This window comes from Salmo salar, chromosome ssa03 (assembly GCF_905237065.1).
Source record: "Salmo salar chromosome ssa03, Ssal_v3.1, whole genome shotgun sequence".
Taxonomy (NCBI): Eukaryota; Metazoa; Chordata; class Actinopteri; order Salmoniformes; family Salmonidae; genus Salmo; species Salmo salar.
The window spans coordinates 53,223,873-53,240,215 of NC_059444.1; positions in this window are offsets into that span (position 1 = coordinate 53,223,873).

A 16,343-nucleotide genomic window follows, 5' to 3' on the forward strand; every position below is an offset into this window, starting at 1 on the left:
GATGCCCTTCACTCCACTGACAACCAATACAGTTATGCCATACAAACTAGCTGGATACCCCCATGTAAACTCAAACCCCATTGGCAGATCAGGATTCTCCGTAGGCCTATCTATATCTTTTAGATAAACATGCATTTGTAACTTATTCTGAAATTCTGCATCGTGCATTTCCGATGGACAGGGGTTTTTAACAATGCGGAATAGCCTACACTTGAAATCGATAATCAAAAGTATAATTTAGATATTGTCCCCATTACAAGGGAATAAAGATCACTATACACCATCATTTATTTTGATGCAATACTATACTTTTGCGTTAGTATATCGTTTTTTTATTTCGATACATTTATCTTTAGGGTGTTTTGTAGTTGTAATTGTAATTTATGCCCTTCCTGGCTACAATCCACTGGGTCAGATCAGAAGACTGGAGGTGTGGCTTAGTAGGGGTGTGGCTTTCAGATTGTTATTTTTGGCCACCAGTGAAAGTAAATGTCATTTCGGTTTTAGTTTCAGATAAATCAGGTGACAAACTATAGGCTAATGCCCCCAGTGGAGGGCGTTAGCAACATGAATAATCTACTACTGTCCACAAATGCTGCATTCATAGCCAAGTGGGAAGTGGAATTTACCACATATGACTGGGAAAAATCTACTTGAACTGGTAATTACTAGTGGGAAATTCGTCAATCATCCTGAGCTCTCACTTATCCCACATGCTGACCTCTGATCCCCTACTAAGGAAATTACCTCGATAACAGCATCTCCTGAGAAGTTTGCTAATGTTATTTTTCTCCTGTTAGTTACCTAACAATTCAAACCTAATTAATAACCATTGTTTTACAAACTGACAAATTCTCAGTTATAGTCCACAGCCTGGAAAAAGCGTTTACAATAATGTACAATGTTTAGTTTTGCATGCTTGCCTGTGTTTAAGATGAGAACACTTATTGACAAATCTAAATGCGTAATGTTTAAGTTTCAAACACTGACGTTTAGTTTTAGGTTATAACCACGTCACATGTTTCATGGTTTTACAGTGCATTTTGTTCCTGTCCTAACTGTCTTTAAAACATTGAATACAATTAGTAACCATGCTTTACAAACATCTTCAACTTACTTACATGTACATTTCTCGGTTATAGCGCCTTTCAACTAACTGCCTGTGATTACTTTATAAAGTTCAAACAAAAAGGAAATATATATACCATTAACATTCAATGTAAGAAAATGACAGAACAATAAAAAATAAAAAATAATCATAATTATCTCATGCTTGGAATAAATTATGTATAAGCATAAACAATAAGTAAAACAATCTTAACAATGAAGATTGGTATAGTATGACTATATTTATGAGTGTGTGCAGTTCCCTACTAAATATCTTAATTTGAGCATTGATGTAGTTCTCCTAATTGTTAGTTTGTTCCCTATGAACAAGATAATAATACTCCATCATGAGTTGCTTCTACTTTCCATCTCTAGAATCTTAGTGAAAATGTTTTCAAAAAGTTTTATTTGAGGTAGAAATTCATATCCAGTGTTTGTGTTTAGTGATGACCTATTGTTTCTTTATTGCTTGAAATGTATCTCCTTCAAGGCATCTTCCTTTGATATCTGTGTCCAAGCTTCTGGAATTGCATCCTGGCATCCATTCTCAATGTGCGTTTTTCTTCCAATTGCTTCTTGAAGGTACAGATGAACCACTTCCTGTAGCATTTCTGACTTCCATCTGGAGTGACTTGCCATTTGTCAAGGGGGTGACCAAACTCTTCATATTTTCTGTAGGAGACACTATAGAGTCCTGTGATGGAAAAAGGCGATTATCGCTTTATACGTCAGTGGTACAAAAATTAACAGAAAATATATCTCTGGTCTTGTACTGACTACCACTTAGAAACAGACAGTACTGTATCTGCATTCTCTTGGTTAGAGCACACATAAAGTCTACATGATGTGATTATTATGGACAAAATAAGTCACTTTTATTTGTCAGATGGCAGCCAGGCATCGATGATCATGTCACCAGAAAAAGACCCTCAATATGTATTGGAAAATAGCATTAAGCTGATCACCTTGCACTTTCACCATCCTGTGAAGTTCATCATTTATTTCATCTGTAGCCTAATAAACTGCATGGTTTCCTGACGAGTCGTAGTGGAAGGACCACACAGCATGTCATCGCATGTCTCCAAGTTAAGTTTGATATGATGGTTATTATAGAAATATTTGTGCACAAAGGCGTTTCAACTGACATTTCTCTCATAATTAATTTTACAGACACAAAAAGATCCCACCTTGTTTAACGTATTTAGTGTTGTCGACATGTGGAAAGTTGATCGAAAAATGTTCTTTTTCCATCAGGCCTGTCATGACTTTACTCTCATAAAAAGGTTTCCATTTTGCCGAATTGTTTCAAGGAAACTTCTTATTTTGTTTAAGAACGTGAACCTCTCAATAGCTAGGTTTCCATCCAATTTTCAACAGATTTTCATGCAAATATTCTAAAATCCACATTAAGAAAATATGCACTTGTTGTGGATAACAATCAGTGCGTGATGACAGTGCAGACAATATATACCTTTTTATGTATTGAATAAAAATCTAAAGTTCAATGTGTTTCCATCGCATTTTCAACTCTACGGATAGATTTGTCACAAAAACTGTTGCGTTAAATAGCAAATGTACCTACTCTGGTCTTGGCACGTGCGCTCCGGCCAACAGCTTGCAGGTTCAGTGCGGGTTGGCTGTGAGGCCAGGTAGGCTAGTCTACTTGGTGTGATTGTCCAACTTTGCTTCAATATGATTGCTGTTATATAAATAATTGCGCATAAAGGCGTTTCCACTGCCATTTCTTGCATAATACATTATACAGACACAAAAAGATCCCATGTCGAACGAACAAATGATCTTTGGCATTTATAAAATTGTACTGAAACTTCCTGTTTCCATCACAGCTGTCTTGATTTTATTTTAGACTGCATGAATTTACTCACATAAAAACTGTGGATGGAAACGTGGTTTCTGTCTTTCTTTCCATTTCCTCGTCTCGTCTCTTTCTTCAAGATATTCTTTCTTAATGATTTTTACATCTTCTTCTGAGATTGACATTGTTTTGCCGAGTTGTGAACATCAAGGCAAAGACAGTTTCAGGTGGGATATTCGACGGATATTCGCCTGTAGTTTTCCTTATATCCACCAACAGCAGTTAGGGACCGTCAACATAGTGACAAATCACATTTTTCAAATTTCAATAGCTCTTCAACTATTACTCCTAAAACTTTCAAAACGGGTTGTAGCTAACCCGATGGCATAGACATACATTGCACACACTTTTTATTGTTGATTTACATCTTGCACTATTTTAAATTATTTATTTACATATTTGAATTTCAATAGCTCCTTGGTCATGTGACCTACTGACTTCAAACAAGGTTCAGAATGTCCACTCATTGGGCCTACACATTGCACACCCTTTAGTTTGTACATTTTCATCTCACAAGATTTGACATGAATTTTTCCAAATTTAAAATTTCAACAGCTCCTTAGTCATGCGACCTAATGACTTCAAACAAGTTTCAGAATGTCCACTGACTAAGCCTTCATATCACACACTCTGATGTTTGCCTACTTTCATCTCATGCTATTAGACTTAAATCTGTAAGCCAGAGACTATAAGGTGTCTAGGTGTAGCAGGTAAGGCGGAGTCAGGCGCAGGACACAGAGATGAGTAATACACGTAACTTTACTCAAAACAACAAATATTCCAAGAAGGAAAATAACCAAGCTCACAAACACAGTCCAACTTACAATGAACAAACACGCACAAAACCATGGGGGAACCAGAGGGTTAAATAAACCAGGTGTGTACAATGAAGACAAAACAAATGGAAAATTAAAAGTGGATCGGTGGCGGCTAGAAAACCGGTGACGTCGACCGCCGCCCGAACAAGGAAAGGGACCAACTTCGGCGGAAGTCGTGACAGTACCCCCCCCGCCTTGACGCGCGGCTCCAGCAGGGCGCCGACACCGGCCTCGGGGACGACCCAGAGGACGAGGCGCAGGGCGATCCGGGTGGAGACGGTGAAACTCCCGCAGCAACGAAGGGTCCAGGATCTCCTCCACCGGCACCCAGCGTCTCTCCTCCGACCGTACCGCTCCCACTCGACGAGGTACTGAAGGCCTCTCGCCCGACGCCTGGAGTCCATGATGGCTCGAACAGCATACGCCGGGGCCCCCTCGATGTCCAGAGGGGGCGGAGGAAACTCCCGCACCTCAGATTCCTGGAGTGGACCAGCCACCACCGGCCTGAGGAGAGACACATGGAACGAGGGGTTAATACGGTAATCAGGAGGGAGCTGTAACCTATAACAAACCTCGTTCAGTCTCCTCAGGACTTTAAATGGCCCCACAAACTGAGGACCCAGCTTCCGGCAGGGCAGGTGGAGGGGCAGGTTTCGGGTCGAGAGCCAGACCCGGTCCCCCGGTGCAAACACCGGGGCCTCACTGCGGTGGCGGTTGGCGCTCGCCTTCTGCTGCCTTATGGCCTGTTGCAGGTGCACATAGGCAATAGGCAATAGGACTGCAGAAACCTACCCACATCCTGGTTAACTCTTTCCACCTGCCCGTTACTCTCGGGGTGAAAACCTGAGGTGAGGCTGATCGAGAGCCCCAGACGTTCCATGAACGCCCTCCAGACCCTGGACGTGAACTGGGGACCCCGATCAGAAACTATGTCCTCAGGCACCCTATAGTGCCGGAAGACGTGGGTGAACAGGGCCTCCGCAGTCTGTAGGGCCGTAGGGAGACCGGGCAAAGGAAGGAGGCGGCAGGACATAGAAAACCGATCCACAATGACCAGATCGTGGCGTTTCCCTGTGACAGAGAAATCCACCGACAGGTGTGACCACGGCAGTTGTGGAACGGGTAGGGGTTGTAATTTCCCTCTGGGCAGGTGTCTAGGTGTCTATAATTTTAATGGTAGGTTTATTTGAACAGTGAGAGACAGAATAACAACAAACAAATCCAGAAACACACATGTCAAAAATGATATAAATTGATTTGCATTTTAATGAGGGAAATAAGTATTTGACCCCCTGCAAAACATTACTTAGTACTTGGTGGCAAAACCCTTGTTGGCAATCACAGAGGTCAGACGTTTCTTGTAGTTGGCCACCAAGTTTGCACACATCTCAGGAGGGATTTTGTCCCACACCTCTTTGCAGATCTTCTCAAAGTCATTAAGGTTTCGAGGCTGACGTTTGGCAACTCGAACCTTCAGCTCCCTCCACAGATTTTCTATGGGATTAAGGTCTGGAGACTGGCTAGGCCACTCCAGGACCTTAATGTGCTTCTTCTTGAGACACTCCTTTGTTGCCTTGGCCGTGTGTTTTGGGTTATTGTCATGCTGGAATACACATCCACGACCCATTTTCAATGCCCTGGCTGAGGGAAGGAGGTTCTCACCCAAGATTTGACGGTACATGGCCCCGTCCATCGTCCCTTTGACGCGGTGAAGTTGTCCTGTCCCCTTGGCAGAAAAACACCCCCAAAGCATAATGTTTCCACCTCCATGTTTGACGGTGGGGATGGTGTTCTTGGGGTCATAGACAGCATTCCTCCTCCTCCAAACACGGTGAGTTGAGTTGATGCCAAACTGCTACATTTTTGGTCTCATCTGACCACAACACTTTCACCCAGTTGTCCTCTGAATCATTCAGATGTTCATTGGCAAACTTCAGACGGGCATGTATATGTGCTTTCTTGAGCAGGGGGACCTTGCGGGCGCTGCAGGATTTCAGTCCTTCACGGCGTAGTGTGTTACCAATTGTTTTCTTGGTGACTATGGTCCCAGCTGCCTTGAGATCATTGACAAGATCCTCCCGTGTAGTTCTGGGCTGATTCCTCACCGTTCTCATGATCATTGCAACTCCACGAGGTGAGATCTTGCATGGAGCCCCAGGCCGAGGGAGATTGACAGTTCTTTTGTGTTTCTTCCATTTGCGAATAATCGCACCAACTGTTGTCACCTTCTCACCAAGCTGCTTGGCGATGGTCTTGTAGCCCATTCCAGCCTTGTGTAGGTCTACAATCTTGTCCCTGACATCCTTGGAGAGCTCTTTGGTCTTGGCCATGGTGGAGAGTTTGGAATCTGATTGATTGATTGCTTCTGTGGACAGGTGTCTTTTATACAGGTAACAAGCTGAGATTAGGAGCACTCCCTTTAGAGTGTGCTCCTAATCTCAGCTCGTTACCTGTATAAAAAGACACCTGGGAGCCAGAAATCTTTCTGATTGAGAGGGGGTCAAATACTTATTTCCCTCATTAAAATGCAAATCAATTTATAACATTTTTGACATGCGTTTTTCTGGATTTTTTTTGTTTTTATTCTGTCTCTCACTATTCAAATAAACCTACCATTAAAATTATGGACTGATCATTTCTTTGTCAGTGGGCAAACGTACAAAATCAGCAGGGGATCAGATACTTTTTTCCCCTCACTGTAATATAAGCCATAATTGCAAACCAAACTATTCCAATAGATCTGATCTTACTTGGCAAAACTGTACAGCAGAGGGATCACTTTGTAGCCTATGTTAAGGCAGACACAGCCTTGCTGATGAGGTCCTCGGGATAAATATTTAGCATTTTGCATTTTATGGATATTTGAGCTACTGTAAATTCCGGACTATAAGCCGCAACTTTTTTCCCAGGCTTTGAACCTCGCGGCTTAAACAATGACGCGGCTAATATATGGATTTTTCCCGCTTTCAATTTTTTTTCTCTAAAAAAACACATTCTGTGACGTGCTCAGTTTTTTGGCGGCATGAAGCTTTCATTAGACCAATGAAATTGCCGAATGGGTTACGGTCAAACAACTTTTTTGTTTACTGTTTAGATTAAATCGAGCGCTCTCAAACTTCCCATCATTCTGATTACGGTAGTCATTTTGTCACCCTCATCATGGCAAAGACACGGAGAAATGCATATGATGCAGCTTTCAAGTTGAAGGCGATTGATCTGGCTATTGGAAAAGGAAATAGAGCTGCTGCACGGGAGCTTGGTCTTAATGAGTCGATGATAAGACGTTGGAAACAGCAGCGTGAGTAATTGACTCAGTGCAAAAAGACAACTAAAGCTTACTGCAAATTTTTTATTTTTTGTTACAAGCCGTGTTTCGTTAAAGCCTATTTATTTTTGTTACAAGCCGTGTTTCGTTAAAGCCTATTTATTTTTGTTACAAGCCGTGTTTCGTTAAAGCCTATTTATTTTTGTTACAAGCCGTGTTTCGTTAAAGCCTGTGTAAAGTTCATTTGTTTCAATGTACCGGTAGGCACCTGTGGCTTATAGACATGTGCAGCTCATTTATGTTCAAAATAATATATTTTTTTAAATTCAGTAGGTGCGGCTTATATTCAGGTGTGCTTAATAGTCCAGAAATTACGGTACTTGCGATGTGGAAGTCTTTGGAGGCACGTGGAAAAATGAAGAAGTTGTCAGTTTGAGTATGGTGAATGACATCACAGACAAGGTTTCCATCGTCTCTTATTTCTTAGACATGTGCATATTTGTCCTGGAAGAGGAAGCAACTATCTAACGTGCTGAACTTGGATGTTCTTGGCGGTATGTTTCACTTGGCTTTATTAAGACAGTCACATCGTGGGCTTTTGCTGGCACGTTTAAGCCACTGCAGCTGGTTTTCAAACTGAAAGCCATTAAGCCCATTGAGTGAGCAGTTGTGAAATGCAACATCTGCCAAGTGAGTGAGACCATGTACATTGAACTCTGTAAATGTATCACCATAGACTCTCATCAAAGTGTATCAGCAGCTGTTTGGCATAATCAAGGTAACCACTGGGCACAGACGTCAGTTCAACGTCTAGTTTGGATTCACATTTGGTTGAGTTGTCAACTAATGTGAATTTAATGTGAAATCAACTAAACAAATGTCACCATGTCATTGGATTTAGGGTAAAATTTGGGTGAAAAAAAGACGAAATGCCCTTACGTTGATTACTTTTTGCAAGTCCAATTAGTTTTCCATGTCAATTCAACATGGGACACAGGCCCATTTTAATGGCCTTTGAAACTTGGTGACCTTTCTCAGGGCCTTTCTTCTCTCTGACACCTTGACCCTTTGTCTTTCCCATGAGCTTAATGGAGGGTTTACCTGGCAATGGCAAACAGGTCAGCATTTGACACAGACACTAATCATGGAATGGAATGCAGTCTAGGTTTTATCACCAAGGCATCGAAAATCAATTGTCAGCGTTAAGCATCAGAGGCTCCTCTCGGAAGAACAGACAGAGTGTGAAAGTACTAATATAAGAATACATTCTAATATAAAGTAATGTGAAAAACATAATGTTGTAATTTCCACCATATGATCTATATTTTTACTCAAGTATGACAATTGGGTGTGACAATTGGGTGCTCCACCACTGGTCATGCTTGACTATCTATTATGTTCAGTTGGTAGGATATTAACTGCTTGGTTACACATTAAAAGTTAGATAAATCCATTCCTACTGTTATGCCACTAGTAGACCTATCCTACTGTCACGTCCTGACCAGTAAAGGGGTTATTTGTTCTCATAGTTTGGTCAGGACGTGGCAGGGGGTATTTGTTGTATGTGGTTTAGGGTGTGTTTGTGTATGTGTTCATGTAGAGGGGGTATTTGGTTTATATGGTTCGGGGTGGTTGTGTATGTAGAGGGGTATTTTATTTATTAGTCCAGGGTTTTGGTTATTGTTCTATGTTAGTTTATTTCTATGTTCAGTCTAGTCGTTTGTATTTCTATGTTTAGCTAATTGGTGTTGGGGCCTTCAGTTGGAGGCAGCTGTCTATCGTTGCCTCTGATTGAAGGTCCTATAAATAGGTATGTGTTTGTCTTGGGATTTTGTGGGAGATTGTTCTTGTTTTGCCTGACAAGACTGTCAAGTTCGTTTTGTTTTGGTATACGTTGTATGTGTTTTCCTTCTTCACTATAATAAAAGAAGATGAGTATACATTTTCCCGCTGCGTCTTGGTCTCTACCCTACGACACCTATCTCCTGAAATATCTACAGTATTTGATAATGACCAATACAACATATGAAATGTGCTTAACAGTATAGACAATCACACTGATGACACACACAAAGAATGGAAGTGACGCTTGAAAAACATTCTGTCCCTCAAATGGCAGTCAGGCAAAAAATAAATGTCATTAATGTTTCTGTCACGATAAACCAGTTTTGCAGGGAGAATTGTTGAAGGAAGAATATTTATTATTTATTTACTCTCTCTGTCCCCCCCATCTCTTTCTGCCCAGGGGGAATCCTAATGGTTACCAAGGCAACATGACAAGTGACTCGGCATAGATCATCAGAGCTTGTCTCTTTGTGAGTTCTAGACTCTATATTGCCTCATAATTTCTCACCAACACTATTCAAGCTGTCACAGCACTGACAGTCACACTTGTAGCTGGAGATACCACAGTATCCATCTGGGTTTCGCTCACGTTATCATATAAAACAGTGGGCCATGAATCTTTGATACCCTGAATTGACTGGAAAAGGTTTGAGCCCAACCCTGAAACAAACCCAGCTCCTACTACTTACGTGCACGTTGTTTAGCTATATATGAATGAAACAACGTTTTACATTCTATGTGACGTGGTTGTAGTGAAATTGCATATAATTCAATTAGGTATTCACTATTATTTCATGATTATTTAACCATGCACATTGCACTCTTCAGGTTATTAACAGATAAATAGTGTACTCGACTGATTCTCTCCTTTCCTCTCCTCTACTCGCTCTCCTCTCCTCAGCAGGTGTGCCTGTGGAGAGCCCGTCTGTGTGACGGGACTGGCTGCGTGTATAACGAACTTTTGACAGAAATGGTAAATGATAGTCACTAGTTACTCATCACAATTCCTCAAACTTTTTGGTGCATTTTCATACATTCTATTTTACCTTTATTTAACTAGGCAAGTCAGTTAAGAACAAATTCTTATTTTCAATGACGGCCTAGGAACAGTGGGTTAACTGCATTGTTCAGGGGCAGAACGATAGATTTGTACCTTGTCAGCTCGGGGATTCGATCTTGCGGTTACTAGTCCAACGCTCTAACCACTAGACTACACTGCCGCCCCATAATATGATGTTGAACCTTTAAGTAACTGCTTGCCTTTTTACCTTCAAGGTAGAATGAACAAGTGAACAAAAGTGAGGTATGGGTTCCATTCCATTTCTGTACATTCTATCTGTAAAGCCTGACTCCTAACTTGAAATCTGCAAGTGTAAATTGAACTTGAATCCATTAACATACATGCTAAATTTTATGAAAAGGTCAATGTTATGCAAGCTTATCTCAAGCTATGATTTGGCTGTAAAGGATTAGAAACTTCATTTCTGTCATTTCCACATGTTTATTACAGGAAACGTTTGAAAGAGCTGCAAAAGCCCTTAGCAGGTTCTATTGGGAGAACTGTAAATAGGACTTTGAATGCAAAGATTACACTGAAGACAAACGACGGACGTCCTCGCGCAGACTGCACCGGTAATGGTCGATCAGGGCCCTGTCATTCCATCCCGCGCTGGCGGCCAGGGTTCAGAAGTCCAAAGCAAAGTCCTGTGCGCTCCTCGTCCCCTGTCTTAGTTGAAACAAGCGTTCCCCCGTCGCTCTACCCTCAGGCAGATGAACCGCCCGGAAGCGGTTCATCTAGAGCTCCAGCTGGAGTAGGAACCCCTGGTACCCGGCAGCCGTCCCATCATATTCCCTCGGGAGCGCGAGCCGAATCCCACTGGGACCAGGTGAAGGAGGGGTGGACAGCGGTGTGGGTTGTTGTGATGATGATGGGGGCGCTGGACAACCTCCTCTCTCCCATGACTCCATTGTTTGCAGCACGCGATCCATGGCTGTGCCGAGACTTTGCAACATGGTCGCGTGCTGCTGGACGCGCTCCTCCACTAGCAAAGGAGGGCTGTGTGCACCTGCTGACTCCATTTCGTGGTGCGTGTTTCTGTAAGACGTCTAGGTGTAGCAGGTAAGGCGGAGTCAGGCGCAGGACACAGAGATGAGTAATACACGTAACTTTACTCAAAACAACAAATATTCCAAGAAGGAAAATAACCAAGCTCACAAACACAGTCCAACTTACAATGAACAAACACGCACAAAACCATGGGGGAACCAGAGGGTTAAATAAACCAGGTGTGTACAATGAAGACAAAACAAATGGAAAATGAAAAGTGGATCGGTGGCGGCTAGAAAACCGGTGACGTCGACCGCCGAACGCCGCCCGAACAAGGAGAGGGACCAACAGAGACCCAGTAGGTGTGGACATTGCTGTACAGTGGACACCCACACTCAGAAGTCATTTGGAGAAAAAGAGAGTATCTGACTGATAGAGTAGTTAACAGTGATTACTATTATCTGTCTGACCCCGTTGTACCCTCAAACCCTTCCAGGAAATTACAATTTCACAACGCAGGATATTCGATGGTCCCCAGACTCCTTTCTAACAGTCCTCAATCTTTAATAGGATGGTCAATGACTGTGTAACTGTTGAAATTCAGAGTCAATGTTATCATTTTAGTAAGTCTTATGGTCAGGCATAAAATGTTGTCTCCAGTTCCTTGCCTTCTCAGGTCCTGCTGAGCGGACGGTATTGATGCCTTTTCAGTCTAGCTCCAGTCAGGTGTCATTATGTTATAAGCACCACGCCACCCCGCTCGGGGGTCATAACACCCTCTCACCTTCTACCATTTGTCTACACTCTAAGAACCATGAGAGCCCTCTAGCTGTAGACGCCCCCAGATCCATGACAACTGAGATTCCCATATCCATAGCCTTCTTAGCTTGTAGCTTGCAGGTCTAAAAGCTTTTTTGTCCTTACTATGTTGAAATATCAAAGACTAAGCTTTTTGTGTGACTCTGGTAAGTCATTTCAAGTCAAAGCCTTGTTTTCCCTGGTACATAAACGTATACTACCTACTAGTTCTGTTTATTTTGACTTTGCAGCATAAAAATCTTGTTGGGAGCTGAAAAATACTTTCACAGCTGTATGTTAATAAAGAAATACTACAGCTCAGTGGAATGGTAAATGTTAAGTCAGCTGTGGGATATGGACAGTAGAGGGGGATGCTGTTGTAGTGACAGTAGAGTCATCACTATTTTCAGGACTTTTCTTTTGATAAGGGTCACGGCACTGGAGAATAACCTGGTTCTGGTCCAGATGTACCGGACTCATTTGCCTGAGGGTGGCCTCTAAAATAGTAAATAAAGTTATGTTTGCTTGTACACTGGTCATCCTTATGTACTCCATGCAATACTTTATGTTGTTTGTAATAGTTACTGTCATGTGTTTGTCCACATTTGTTTGGAAATACGTATAACTGTCCTTTGTCGTTGGCATACAGCTGCACGGTACTGTGACAATAGTTGTCACGTTGTCCACCAAGCTGGTTGTTGTTAGTCTAAAGCATACTTTTACAAGTTTGTTTAATATTTGCATTTGTCACCCAGCTCTTTGCCTCAAGAGTCCAGTCTGCCTTTCACAGCCTTCATGGCAAAGACGTCATTGTAATTAATTTACTGTCCCGTAAAAAAAAAAAATGAAAATGAAAAAGTATTAATAGTAATTTCTTACAAATAAGTGCTTTTGTACAGGGTGGATTTTTCATATTGTGATTATCAGTTTTCGTATTTTAATATATTGTAATAAGCAACTAGAACTAGATAGCGGGTGCTAACATGGCAACCTGCGCCTTTACCTACCTATTGACAAATAAGCTTTTTCACATTTTTTTATTGGCTATATTAGTCCGTAGTATTTAAGCCTTGACGGTATACATGTGCCACAGTTAATTTGCCCAAATAAAGATGACAATGGAAAGGGAAATATTGATGATGGCCATAAATTCAGTCAACACCAACTAGATCATTACTCCAGAGACAGAGGGACAGAAGGTGAGGCAGAGCCTTTAGAGGACAGGAAAGATGACATACAAGCACAAAGTGACAAAGAGTACTCCGGAGACAGAAGATGAGGCAGAGACTCTAGATGACAGGAAAGATAACATACAAGCACAAAGTGACAATGTTTTTTTTTTCAAATGTTAAAGGATTGTGATTGTTTGTTTTCAGTTCATGTTTAAGAGGACAATAACTCTTCTAAATGTGTTACATTTGCATATTGCAGGTCACAGCTCTGTGGCAAAGAAACAATTGCGAGGTGGTGGTTGCTGTTGTGAGGTCTACAGACAAAAAGTCCTCTTTCCTTCTCCATCATTCAGAGTTTAAAACTCTGCAGCCCCACAAATGCTTGTGGGTGAGGTAATAAATACTAGTCATAACACGACAATAAGCATTTTTTTTAAATCACAATTCTTAACATATTATGTAAAAGAATTCATACAGTATGAAGGATGAACATAGAAGTACATTAGATGTGCACCTAACCAAGTCTAAGGACATGTAATATCATTATGTAGTTAACTGGAATTGGAGTAGAATGTTTCTGATGACGTACACTTGAATATTTAGGGCCCTTATTCTGTCACTTTAAACTAAATAGTGAAGATGTGTCATCATATAAACACAGTATTGTCAGCAATAACACACTTTCTTGACTTCATAACACCTCCTTATGTATGATACTTAATCTCCCTAACAAGGCAGTGATACAGTTGAAGTCAGAAGTTTACATACACCTCAGACAAATACATTTAAACTCAGCTTTTCACAATTCCTGACATTTAATCCTAGTAAAACTTCCCTGTCTTAGGTCAGTTAGGATCACCATTTTATTTTAAGAATGTGAAATGTCAGAATAATAGTAGAGAATGATTAATTTAAGCTTTTATTTCTTTCATCACATTCCCAGTGGGTCAGAAGTTTACATACACCCAATTAGTATTTGATAGCATTGCCTTTAAATTATTTGACTTGGGTCAAACATTTCGGGTAGCCTTCCGAAGCTTCCCACAATAAGTTGGGTGAATTTTGGCCCATTCCTCCTGACAGAGCTGGTGTAACTGAGTCAGGTTTGTAGGCCTCCTTGCTCGCACACGCTTTTTCAGTTCTGCCCACAAATTTTCTATAGAATTGAGGTCAGGGCTTTGTGTTGGCCACTCCAATACCTTGACTTTGTTGTCCTTAAGCCATTTTGCCACAACTTTGGAAGTATGCTTGGGGTCATTGTCTATTTGTGTCACGTCCTGACCATAGTAAGATGTTATTTTCTATGGTAGAGTAGGTCAGGGCGTGACAGGGGGGTGTTTTTCTCTGTTTTGTATTTCTATGTTCATGTTCTAGTTTTGTATTTCTATGTTGTTTTTGTTTGGGATGATCTCCAATTAGAGGCAGCTGGTCCTCGTTGTCTCTAATTGGAGATCATACTTAAGTAGGGGTTCTTTCCACCTGGGTTAGTGGGAGATTAGTTTTGAGTAGTGTCTGTTTCACCTCTGCGTCATGGTTTGTTGTTTTTTTTGTCATTCAAGTTTATTTATGTATTGCATAGTTTCACAGCATAAATAAAATGTGGAACGACACACACGCTGCACTTTGGTCCGCTCATTCCTACGACAACCGTGACAATTTGAAGACCCATTTGCGACCAAGCTTTAACTTCCTGACTGATGTCTTGAGATGTTGGTTCAATATATCCACATAATTTTCCTTATGATGCCATCTATTTTGTGAAGTGCAGCAAAGCACCCCCACAACATGATGCTGCCACCCCCGTGCTTTCGCCATACTGCATAGATATTTGATATTATTTATAACGTGTTATGCTTTGTTTGTTTTAGATTGAATGTTTTGCATGCCAACGGTGGTTCCGTGTGTTGTGCCTAGGAATGAAGACAAAAGAGTTCAACAGAGCAAAGAACACAAACTGGAAGTGCAGTCTGACTGGGCTGAGTGGACATTCTGAACCTTGTTTGAAGTCATTAAGTCACATGACCAAGGAGCTATTGAAATTTAAAATTTTGAAAAATGTATGTAAAATCTTGTGAGATGAAAATGGACAAACTAAAGGGTGTGTAATGTGTAGTCCCACTGAGTGGACATTCTGAACATTGTTTGAAGTCAGTAGGTCACATGACCAAGGAGCTATTGAAATTAGAATGTTTGAAAGATTCATGTAAAAACGTGTGCGATGAAAATGGACAAACCAAAAGGGTGTGCAATATAGAAGGGTAGTCAGTGGACATTCTGAACCTTGTTTGAGCCAAGTAGATCACATGACCAAGGAGCTATTGAAATTCGAATGTAAAAAAAGGTTGTACTTTGTTTACCCTCCCTAACTAATTCAACTAGGAATACAAAATGCTGCTCACATTTCCACATGTTTATTAGCTTTGGAAAGCAAAATAATGTCCAAATCGTGAAAATAAGACCAGTGCAATGTTGTGTGCAATTTTTCCAACATCATGACACTTATTTGGAGTTTGTGGCTCAAGTGGTTAGAAAGCGATTGAGGTTTGAAAGTGCGAATATCCGTTGAATATCCAACTTCAAACTGTCTTTACCTCCGTGTTGTGAACATAGCTCATCCAACCACTTTGAGGCATTGCAATGTGTGTTGCTTTTCGCATGTTCTCAAAGTGTAATCAACAAGAGATGACAATTAAGTGTTAATGCCTGAGAGGCTGGTGTTTGGAGGATATATTGGCACGGGTGTTGTTAGGCTCGCTAATGAGGCGCGATTTCGCCTGGAATAGAAAATGTGCTCTCTCATCAGGACACTCTTGTTCAGAGGAGCTAGCCAACAACACAGCTAACACAATCACTTCAAACTGAAGCTGGAAAGACTGCAAACTAGCTGTACTTAGTTTAGTTTGACCTTTTTTAAATTTACATTTCTTTGTATTTATCCATAAAAATTATGCCAGCTGATTCATGATTTCGACTGGCTGAGAAAAGCTGTCTGGTCCCGACTCCCGACAAGTTCATTACTATGGGACAGCTGGAGATCGAATTTGAATATTGAAACAATGTTGCAAATGTCGGAGAGACAGACATCAAGATTTATACAAATCTCCTGTTGAAAACTAAATGTTAGTCTAAAAGAAATGTGAGATAATATCTAGATGCTTTTCATAGTGGAGATCAAGTTTATAAATTGCCTGGCTGGGCTGATGAGACGGTGGACTGCACAGTCAGATAGAACAGAGTAAATAGGCATTTTAACGTCATAGATTTAGCCGGTGGTAACCTGTGGAATAGACACGGGCTGGAATATTGGCATCGGTGTTGTTAACCGTGCCAATATATCCTCCAAACACCGGCTTCGAGGGCATTATCCCTTTTAAATAATGGGTTACCAACATTCAAATAATGATTAACATATTTT